At 39.7% G+C, this 10,898-nt stretch overlaps 1 non-coding gene across 1 annotated transcript; it reads right to left on the bottom strand.

Moving 5' to 3' along the window:
* Window positions 1-8,578: 8,578 nt before the first annotated feature.
* Window positions 8,579-8,686, bottom strand: LOC112439646 (U6 spliceosomal RNA). Its single transcript, XR_003027903.2, has one exon. It is a non-coding gene; the product is annotated as a U6 spliceosomal RNA (small nuclear RNA).
* Between the last annotated feature and the right edge of the window lie 2,212 nt (window positions 8,687-10,898).

Genomic DNA, 10,898 nt, shown 5'->3' on the forward strand with positions numbered 1-10,898 from the left:
AATTCACATTTCCTTGATTACTATTGAGATTAAACATCTTCTCATATGTTTATTGACAATTTGGGTTTTTTCTTCTACAAATTTCCTATTAATAGCCTTTTTTTCTATTTGTGTAATTTAGGTTTCTCACATTATTAATTTGTAGAAATTCTTTATATATTCCTGAATATATAATACAAACAGTTGTTGATATATCTTCTCCCAGTCAGTTGCTTGTCTTTTCACTTTATTTATTTTTTAAGGGGGGGTTATGTGGGATTTTATATTTTTATGTAATTGAATTTATTACTCTTTTTTCTTTATGGTTTGGCTTTTTATATCTCATTTAATAAATCTTTCCCTACCCTCAGATCATAATGATATATGGCTATATTTTCCTGTAAAAGTTTCAGAGTTTTTTTATATTTAAGTATTTTAATCCATGTGGATTTTAGTTTTTTTATACAATATAAAGTAGGGATATAAATTACATATATATTTCCAGTTGGAATCCATGTTTTAGAGTTATTTATTTTGATTATAATGCCACCTTTATGTATATGTGAGTGTGTGCATGTATGCATGTGTGTGTATATATATGTATATACATGTGTATATATGTATATGTGTGTGTTTGTGTGTATATACATAAATTATATCATATATAATTTATGTTGCTGGGTGCAGTGGCTCATGACTGTAATCCCAGCACTTTGGGAGGCTGAGGTGGGCAGATTGCTTGAGCTTAGGAGTTCGAGACCAGCCTGAGCAACATGGTGAAACACTGTCTCTATGAAAAATACAAGAATAGGCTGGTGTGGTGGTGTTCATCTGTAGTCCCAGCTACTTGGGAGCTGAGGATCACTTGAGCCTGGGACTTTGAGGCTGCAATGAGCCGAAATCATGTCACTGCACTGCAGCATGGGTGACAGAGTGAGACTCTCTCTCAAAATAATAATAATAATAAAATCAAACAAAATGAATAAATAGTCTGTTCTCTTCCATTGATCTGTTTGTCTATTTCTGCCCTAATATTCATAGTTTTAATAATTACAACTTAACAGTAAGCCTCGATATCTAGAACAGTAAAATTCCCCTCCTCCTCTAACTTCTTTAAAATTATCTTGACTACTATTTGCCTTTTACCATATTTTTGCATGTTTTAACATAATTGAGAACATGTTATGTATATAATTTCATAACCTGCTACTTTTCACTTAACCTGATAACATATGCATTTTCAAATGTTATTAAAACTCTTGACATTTAAAACAGCTCAATAAAATATGATGGAGCACATAGGGAAATAACATGAACTGTATCGTATTTTATTTAACCATTCCCATATGGCTGGATAGTTGCTTTATTTTCATATTTTCTTGTTATAAATAATCGTACCATAGTGAACATCTTTGTGTATAAAGTTTTTTTCCATCTTTAGGATGATTACACTAGAATATATTATCAGAAATAGAATATAATTAAAATTTTATTTTTAAGAGAATTTAAAGTTCTCCCCAGGACTTTTAGAGACTGTACATTTAACCAGGTCTTAATTAGCACCGGGTACTCTAATTTTTTAATTGAAAGATAAACTCATCTTGTTTAATAATTTTGCCTGTAGCTGGCTCTAAAAAGACCAAATTTTCCTTCTTTTTTTTAAAAACTTTTATTTACTTATTTATTTATTTATTTATTTTTTATTATACTTTAAGTTTTAGGGTGCATGTGCACAATGTGCAGGTTTGTTACATATGTATACATGTGCCATGTTGGTGTGCTGCACCCATTAACTTGTCATTTAACATTAGGTACATCTCCTAATGCTATCCCTCCCCCCTCCCCCCACCCCACAACAGGCCCCGGTGTGTGATGTTCCCCTTCCTGTGTCCATGTGTTCTCATTGTTCAGTTCCCACCTATGAGTGAGAACCTGCGGTGTTTGGTTATTTGTCCTTGTGATAGTTTGCTGAGAATGATGGTTTCCAGCTTCATCCATGTCCCTGCAAAGGACATGAACTAATCATTTTTTATGGCTGCATAGTATTCCATGGTGTATATGTGCCACATTTTCTTAATCCAGTCTATCATTGTTGGACATTTGGGTTGGTTCCAAGCCTTTGCTATTGTGAATAGTGCCACAATAAACATATGTATGCATGTGTCCTTATAGCAGCATGATTTATAATCCTTTGGGTATATACCCAGTAATGGGATGGCTGGGTCAAATGGTATTTCTAGTTCTAGATCCTTGAGGAATTGCCACACTGACTTCCACAATGGTTAAACTAGTTTACAGTCCCACCAACAGTGTAAAAGTGTTCCTATTTCTCCACATCCTCTCTAGCACCTGTTGTTTCCTGACTTTTTAATGATTGCCATTCTAACTGGTGTGAGATGGTATCTCATTGTGGTTTTGATTTGCATTTCTCTGATGGCCAGTGATGATGAGCATTTTTTCATGTGTCTTTCGGCTGCATAAATGTCTTCTTTTGAGAAGTATCTGTTCATATCCTTCGCCCACTTGTTGATGGGGTTATTTGCTTTTTCTTGTAAATTTGTTTGAGTTCATTGTAGATTCTGGATATTAGCCCTTTGTCAGATGAGTCGATTGCAAAAATTTTCTACCATTCTGTAGGTTGCCTGTTCATTCTGATGGTAGTTTCTTTTGCTGTGCAGAAGCTCTTTAGCTTAATTAGATCCCATTTGTCCATTTTGGCTTTTGTTGCCATTGCTTTTGTTGTTTTAGACATGAAGTCCTTGCCCATGCCTGTGTCCTGAATGGTATTGCCTAGGTTTTCTTCTAGGGTTTTTATGGTTTTGGGTCTAACATTTAAGTCTTTAATCCATCTTGAATTAATTTTTGTATAAGGTGTAAGGAAGGGATCCAGTTTCAGCTTTCTACATATGGCTAGCCAGTTTCCCCAGCACCATTTATTCAATAGGGAATCCTTTCCCTGTTTCTTGTTTTTGTCAGGTTTGTCAAAGATCAGATAGTTGTAGATATGTGGCATTATTTCTGAGGGCTCTGTTGTGTTCCATTGATCTATATCTCTGTTTTGGTACCAGTACCATGCTGTTTTGGTTGCTGTAGCCTTGTAGTATTGTTTGAAGTCAGGTAGTGTGATGCCTCCAGCTTTGTTCTTTTGGCTTAGGATTGATTTGGCAATGCGGGCTGTTTTTTGGTTCCATATGAACTTTAAAGTAGTTTTTTCCAATTCTGTGAAGAAAGTCTTTGGTAGCTTGATGGGGATGGCATTGAATCTATAAACTACCTTGGGCAGTATGGCCATTTTCACGATATTGATTCTTCCTACCCATGAGCATGGAATGTTCTTCCATTTGTTTGTATCCTCTTTTATTTCATTGAGCAGTGGTTTGTAGTTCTCCTTGAAGAGGTCCTTCACATCCCTTGTAAGTTGGATTCCTAGGTATTTTATTCTCTTTGAAGCAATTGTGAATGGGAGTTCACTCATGATTTGGCTCTCTGTTGTCTGTTATTGCTATGTAAGAATGCTTGTGATTTTTGCATATGGATTTTGTATCCTGAGACTTTGCTGAAGTTGCTTATCAGCTTAAGGAGATTTTGGGCTGAGACGATGGGGTTTTCTAGATATACAATCATGTCATCTGCAAACAGGGACAATTGGACTTCCTCTTTTCCTAATTGAATACCCTTTATTTCCTTCTCCTGCCTGATTGCCCTGGCCAGAACTTCCAACACTATGTTGAATAGGAGTGGTGAGAGAGGGCATCCCTGTCTTGTGCCAGTTTTCAAAGGGGAGTGCTTCCCGTTTTTGCCCATTCAGTATGATATTGGCTGTGGGTTTGTCATAGATTGCTCTTATTATTTTGAGATACATCCCATTAATACCTAATTTATTGAGAGCTTTTAGCTTGAAGGGCTGCTGAATTTTGTCAAAGTCCTTTTCTGCATCTACTGAGATAATCATGTGGTTTTTGTCGTTGGTTCTGTTTATATGCTGGATTACATTTATTGATTTGCGTATGTTGAACCAGCCTTGCATCCCAGGGATGAAGCCTACTTCATCATGGTTGATAAGCTGTTTGATGTGCTGCTGGATTCGGTTTGCTTGTATTTTATTGAGGACTTTTGCATCGATGTTCATCAGGGATATTGGTCTAAAATTGTCTTTTTTTGTTGTGTCTCTGCCAGGCTTTGGTATCAGGATGATGCTGGCCTCATAAAATGAGTAGGGAGGATTCCCTCTTTTTCTATTTACTGGAATAGTTTCAGAAGGAATGGCACCAACTCCTCCTTGTACCTTTGGTAGAATTCAGCTGTGAATCTCTCTGGTCCTGGACTTTTTTTGATTGGTAAGCTATTAATTATTGCCTCAATTTCAGAGCCTGTTATTGGTCTATTCAGAGATTCAACTTCTTTCTGGTTTAGTCTTGGGAGGGTGTATGTGTCGAGGAATTTATCCATTTCTTCTAGATTTTCTGGTTTATTTGCGTAGAGGTGTTTATAGTATTCTCTGATGGTAGTTAGTATTTCTGTGGGATCGGTGGTGATATCCCCTTTATCATTTTTTATTGCATCTATTTGATTCTTCTCTCTTTTCTTCTTATTAGTCTTGCTGGCGGTCTATCAATTTTGTTGATCGTTTCAAAAAACCAGCTCTTGAGCTCTTGGATTCATTGATTTTTTGCAGGGTTTTTTATGTCTCTATTTCTTTCAGTTCTGCTCTGATCTTAGTTATTTCTTGCCTTCTGCTAGCTTTTGAATGTGTTTGCTCTTGCTTCTGTAGTTCTTTTAATTGTGATGTTAGCGTGTCAATTTTAGATCTTTCCTGCTTTCTCTTGTGGGCATTTAGTGCTATAAATTTCCCTCTACACACTGCTTTAAATATGTGCCAGAGATTCTAGTATGTTGTGTCTTTGTTCTTGTTGGTTTCAAAGAACATCTTTATTTCTGCCTTCATTTCGTTATGTACCCAGTAGTCACTCAGGAGCAGGTTGTTCAGTTTCCATGTAGTTGAGCGGTTTTGAGTGAGTTTCTTAATCCTGAGTTCTAGTTTGATTGCACTGTGGTCTGAGAGACAGTTTGTTATAATTTCTGTTCTTTTACATTTGCTGAGGAGTGCTTTACTTCCAACTGTGTGGTCAATTTTGGAATAGGTGTGGTGTGGTGCTGAGAAGAACGTATATTCTGTTGATTTGTAGTGGAGAGTTCTGTAGATGTCTATTAGGTCCACTTGGTGCAGAGCTGAGTTCAATTCCTGGATATCCTTGTTAACTTTATGTCTCGTTTATCTGTCTAATGTTGACAGTGGGGTGTTAAAGTTTCCCATTATTATTGTGTGGTAGTCTAAGTCTCTTTGTAGGTCCCTAAGGACTTGCTTTATGAATCTGGGTGCTCCTGTATTGGGTGCATATATATTTAGGATAATTAGCTCTTCTTGTTGAATTGATCCCTTTACCATTATGTAATGGCCTTCTTTGTCTCTTTTGATCTTTGTTGGTTTAAAGTCTGTTTTATCAGAGAGTAGGATTGCAACCCCTGCCTTTTTTTGTTTTCCATTTGCTTGGTAGATCTTCCTCCATCCCTTTATTTTGAGCCTATGTGTGTCTCTGCGTGTGAGATGGGTTTCCTGAATACAGCACACTGATGGGTCTTGACTCTTTATCCAATTTGCCTGTCTGTGTCTTTTAATTGGAGCATTTAGCCCATTTACATTTAAGGTTAATATTGTTATGTGTGAATTTGATCCTGTCATTATGATGTTAGCTGGTTATTTTGCTTGTTAGTTGATGCAGTTTCTTCCTAGCCTCGATGGTCTTTACAATTTGGTATGTTTTTGCAGTGGCTGGTACCAGTTGTTCCTTTCCATATTTAGTGCTTCCTTCAGGAGCTCTTTTAGGGCAGGCCTGATGGTGACAGAGTCTCTCAGCATTTGCTTGTCTGTAAAGGATTTTATTTCTCCTTCACTTATGAAGGTTAGTTTGGCTGGATACGAAATTCTGGATTGAAAATTCTTTTCCTTTAGAATGTTGAATATTGGCCCCCACTCTCTTCTGGCTTGTAGAGTTTCTGCTGAGAGATCTGCTGTTAGTCTGATGGGCTTCCCTTTGTGGGTAACCCGACCTTTCTCTCTGGCTGCCCTTAACATTTTTCCCTTCATTTCAACTTTGGTGAATCTGACAATTATGTGTCTTGGAGTTGCTCTTCTCAAGGAGTATCTTTGGGGCGTTCTCTGTATTTCCTGAATTTGAATGTTGGCCTTCCTTGCTAGATTGGGGAAATTCTCTGGGGTAATATCCTGCAGAGTGTTTTCCAACTTGGTTCCATTCTCCCCATCACTTTCAGGTACACCAATCAGATGTAGATTTAGTCTTTTCACATAGTCCCATATTTCTTGGAGGCTTTGTTTGTTTCTTTTTATTCTTTTTTCTCTAAACTTCTCTTCTCGCTTCATTTCATTCATTTGATCTTCCAACACTGATACCCTTTCTTCCAGTTGATCTAATCGGCTACCGAGGCTTGTGCATTCATCACGTAGTTCCAGTGCCATGGTTTTCAGCTCCATCAGGTCCTTTAAGGACGTCTCTGCATTGGTTATTCTAGTTAGCCATTTGTCTAATCTTTTTTCAAGGTTTTCAACTTCTTTGCCATAGGTTCGAACTTCCACCTTCAGCTCGGAGAAGTCTGATTGTCTGAAGTCTTCTACTCTCAACTCATCAAAGTCATTCTTTGTCCAGCTTTGTTCTGTTGCTGGTGAGGAGCTGTGTTCCTTTGGAGGAGGAGAGGCACTCTGATTTTTAGAATTTTCAGTTTTTCTGCTCTGTTTTTTCCCCATCTTTGTGGTTTTATCTACCTTTGTTCTTTGATGATGGTGATGTACAGATGGGGTTTTGGTGTGGATGTCTTTTCTGTTTGTTCGTTTTCCTTCTAACAGTCAGGACCCTCAGCTGCAGGTCTGTTGGAGTTTGCTGGAGGTCCACTCCAGACCCTGTTTGCCTGGGTATCAGCAGCAGAGGCTGCACAACATCGAATATTGGTGAACAGCAAATGTTGCTGCCTGATTGTTCCTCTGGAAGTTTTGTCTCAGAGGAGTACCTGGCTGTGTGAGATGTCAGTCTGCCCCTACTGGGGGGTGCCTCCCCAGTTAGGCTACTTGGGGGTCAGGGACCCACTTGAGGAGGCAGTCTGTCCATTCTCAGATCTCCAGCTGGGTGCTGGGAGAACCACTGCTGTCTCCCAAGCTGTCAGACAGGGACATTTAAGTCTGCAGAGGTTTCTGCTGCCTTTTGTTTGGCAATGCCCTGCCCCCAGAGGTGGAGTCTACAGAGGCAGGCAGGCCTCCTTGAGCTGTGGTGGGATCCACCCAGTTCGAGCTTCCTGGCCGCTTTGTTTACCTATTGAAGCCTCAGCAATGGCGGGCTCCCCTCTCCCAGCCTCGCTGCCACCTTGCAGTTTGATCTCAGACTGCTGTGCTAGCAGTGAGCAAGGCTCCGTGGACATAGGACCGTCTGAGCCATGTGCGGTATATAATCTCCTGGTGTGCTGTTTGCTAAGACAGTCAGAAATGTGCAGTATTAGGGTGGGAGTGACCCGATTTTCCAGGTGCTGTCTGTCACCCCTTTCCTTGGCTAGGAAAGGGAATTCCCTGACCCCTTGTGCTTCCCGGGTGAGGGATGCCTCGCCCTGCTTGGGCTCATGCTCAATGTGCTGCACCTACTGTCCTCCACCCCCTTTTCGACAATACCCAGTGAGATGAACCTGGTATCTCAGTTGGAAATGCAGAAATTATTCGTCTTCTGTGTCGCTCATGCTGGGAGCTGTAGACTGGAGCTGTTCCTATTTGGCCATCTTGGCTAGAGTCCAAAAAGACCAAATTTTCTAACAACACTGAGCAATATTCCTAAATATTGAGGAAGGAATGGAGTAACAATAATTGTTTGCATGGGGTGGCATTTGAATGAGAGAGAGAAGGGCTTAAATAAATTAATCCCTTCTTAAAGAAATTACACTCTTCTATTTTCGTGTCAGGAATGAGGATATTTCTGTTGATTTAACTAACTATTCTCATTTCTTCCTCATGTTCCCTGATTTCATATGCAGATTTTAGAATATAGAGCTCTTTGACAGATTATTTAAATCCCAGTGAGGTGGAACAGCATTCAGATTGTTTATAATGACTATCATCAGTGGCAAATTAGTTTAGCCTGTCTCAGTTTATTCTATTTGACAGCTTCATGTTTATTTCACACTATAGAGGCTGAAAAAGAAAACACATGTAAAAGAGAACTTATTTTTCACTTAATTAAATGAATAAGAAACACAACCAAGAATGTGTTTAGGACCCTGTCCTGGCCACAAAAAGAAGCTGACCCTGAAAGATGAAGCCAATTAGAGTTTCCTAGTAGGTTTGCTTTACTATTTTGTTTTTGACATACTAGTTTCTTTTTTATTGAACTGTGTCAAATTTGTATTTTTCTAGGAAGGAAATTTAAGAAATAGTCAACTCATGGTAATTGCATGATTGCTTGGCCTTTAGAATGTGTTATCTGTGACCCATATCTTCTAGCCATGAGTTTGACAAATGATGCACTTTTACCTGTTACTTATTACAATCAGAAGGTTAACTTTTTTTTTTTTTAAACAGAGTCGTCCTTGTGCAGGCGCCATGCTAATCTTCTTTGTGTCATTCCAATTTTAGTATATGTGCTGCCAAAGTGAGCACAAGAATAGTTTTAACGTTTCTGCAAATTTGCTTCTTGATGATCTGCTTGGATACTACCCTTTCTTTAGGGTCAACAGATGTTTTGTTCTAGGCCTGTCTGTTTCACCAGCTTCTAGTCAGTGTCTCTAATTAGTGCAAAGTAGTATTGGTAGCATAAATTGAACACAATAAGAAAGAGGGATCTATTTATGGGAAACATATTATAATTTGCTTCCAATAATCCGGTTTCACAAAGAGAGCATGGGTATCTAACTGGGACTGGACATTTAACAACATGTGAAAGCAACCATTCACCAAGCTCAACTGTACAAGGGGTAGTGTAGGGAAGAGATTAGGAGAAGGGCTGCCTGTACCAGAAACTGCCTGGGTGTGTACGCTGATACCACTATATTCTAGTTGTGTGACCTTGATCAAGTTTCTTAATCTCTCTGTGCCTCAGTTTACTTATCTGTGAAAGAAAGTTGTAAAGATTAAATTAGTTAACATTATGTACATTGTTTGGCACATGTAATTACTAGGTAAATATTTGTGATTATTATCATTTTCTATCTGGAACCTTGAACAAAGTCCAAAGGTGGTGAACACATTGGGTCTCAGGGAGACTTCTGGGGTCTCAGTCTATTCCAAAAGAATTACATGTTAGTGTCACAGGTTGAGTTCCCTTGGAAGCAGCCTCTGAGATTACCATGCAGGAACTGTTCTGAGATTAGCATTAGGGACTGTTCTTGAGAATATTACCCAAGAAAGGGAAGAAGCAGATCGGATGAAGGGAGTTGTTGGGCTGTGATGTCGTTTTAACAAAGGCCTCAGGTAGCCATATGGGAGTCTGAAGCTGGTATGGCTCTTCGGAGTTGTTCTGACTTGGGGCTAGAGGTGGAGGCCTTTATATTCCTGCATCAACCAGTCAGTGGCTGTGGGCTTCCCCAGGAAGCCAGTGTAACCTTGGGAGCAGAAGGCTCTCTATATCCAAGGTGGTTCCAGAAGAAGGCTGGCAGCTGAGGACAGAATGTCAGCAGCACTCCCACCAGTTGGGGGAATAAACTCCTCAATCCTGAAGGCTTACTGAGGTGGTACATCACAGTACCCACTGTAGCCAGAGTTACATTGTGACCTTTGAGGTCACTGAATTCCACCTCACCTCCCACTCCTGTCTCATTTGCTCATCTGGTATTTAAGCCACCTCTACATGCCTACCTTACTGCACTTTGTCCCCATTGGTTCATTCTTCCACAGCAACTCCCTCTGCGGACCTTTAACCTTCTTGTCACTGTCATCCACTATTTTTCTCTGACCTGGTCAGATCTTCACATTCATCTCTTATCCCTGACACACAGTCTTCCTCTTCTGTTTAGATCTGCTCCCATTCGAGGCAACTTCTCCATGTAAATGACCCAGTTAACAACACATTGGTTTCACAGTTCTTCATCACCCAGAGTAGGTCAACTTCTTTCCATCATCATTACCCACTCCAGATCAAGCCAACTCTATTTCTCACCAGGACAGCTACATTTGCCTTTCCAGACCCACATGTGCCCCAACTCAAACTGTTCTGCAGCATTGGGAGTGTTCTCAAGATATTGATGATGTCTTTCCTGCCCTGCTTAAAACTCGTAAGTGACTTTCTGTTGCATATGGAATAAACCCTTAACCCATGGGCTGCAAGGCTCTCTGTGTCCACATCTCTGGTTGCATCTTGCATCACTATCCACAGAGTACTCTGCATTCTGGCTGTACTGACTTTCTAAGTTATTTGAAAACTCCGTGATCCTCTTGCTGTCTTTGCATGTGCATTGCTCTCCATCTCTAATACCTAGTATTAGGTATTACCTAATCACCTCATCACCTAGTCAATATACGCTTCATACTTCAGGAGCCATTGAATCATCTCTCACTTAAGGAAGACTTCCCTGACTCTCGAGACTGTATGGGGCCTCCTATTACAGGGTCTGTAAATACATTTCCTTCTTCCCAGAACTTAGAACAAGCTGTAATAATATATTTGCAAGGTTTTGATTAATATTTGTCTTCTCCTCTAGCATATCTGGAACTGCTTGCCCTCAGATCTATTTCTTGTACTTTCCCTGTTTTGAACCCTGTTGCAGGCTATGGCTCCCAGCCTCCTGAGTCTGTGAGCTTCAGGCTGGGTTTGCCTAGTGTCAGGCAATGCCAGGAAATTTGGGATTGGGGAGAAGAAGGAAGAGCTCTGACTCTC

The sequence above is a fragment of the Pan paniscus genome, chromosome 3 (assembly GCF_029289425.2).
Source record: "Pan paniscus chromosome 3, NHGRI_mPanPan1-v2.0_pri, whole genome shotgun sequence".
Lineage (NCBI taxonomy): Eukaryota > Metazoa > Chordata > Mammalia > Primates > Hominidae > Pan > Pan paniscus.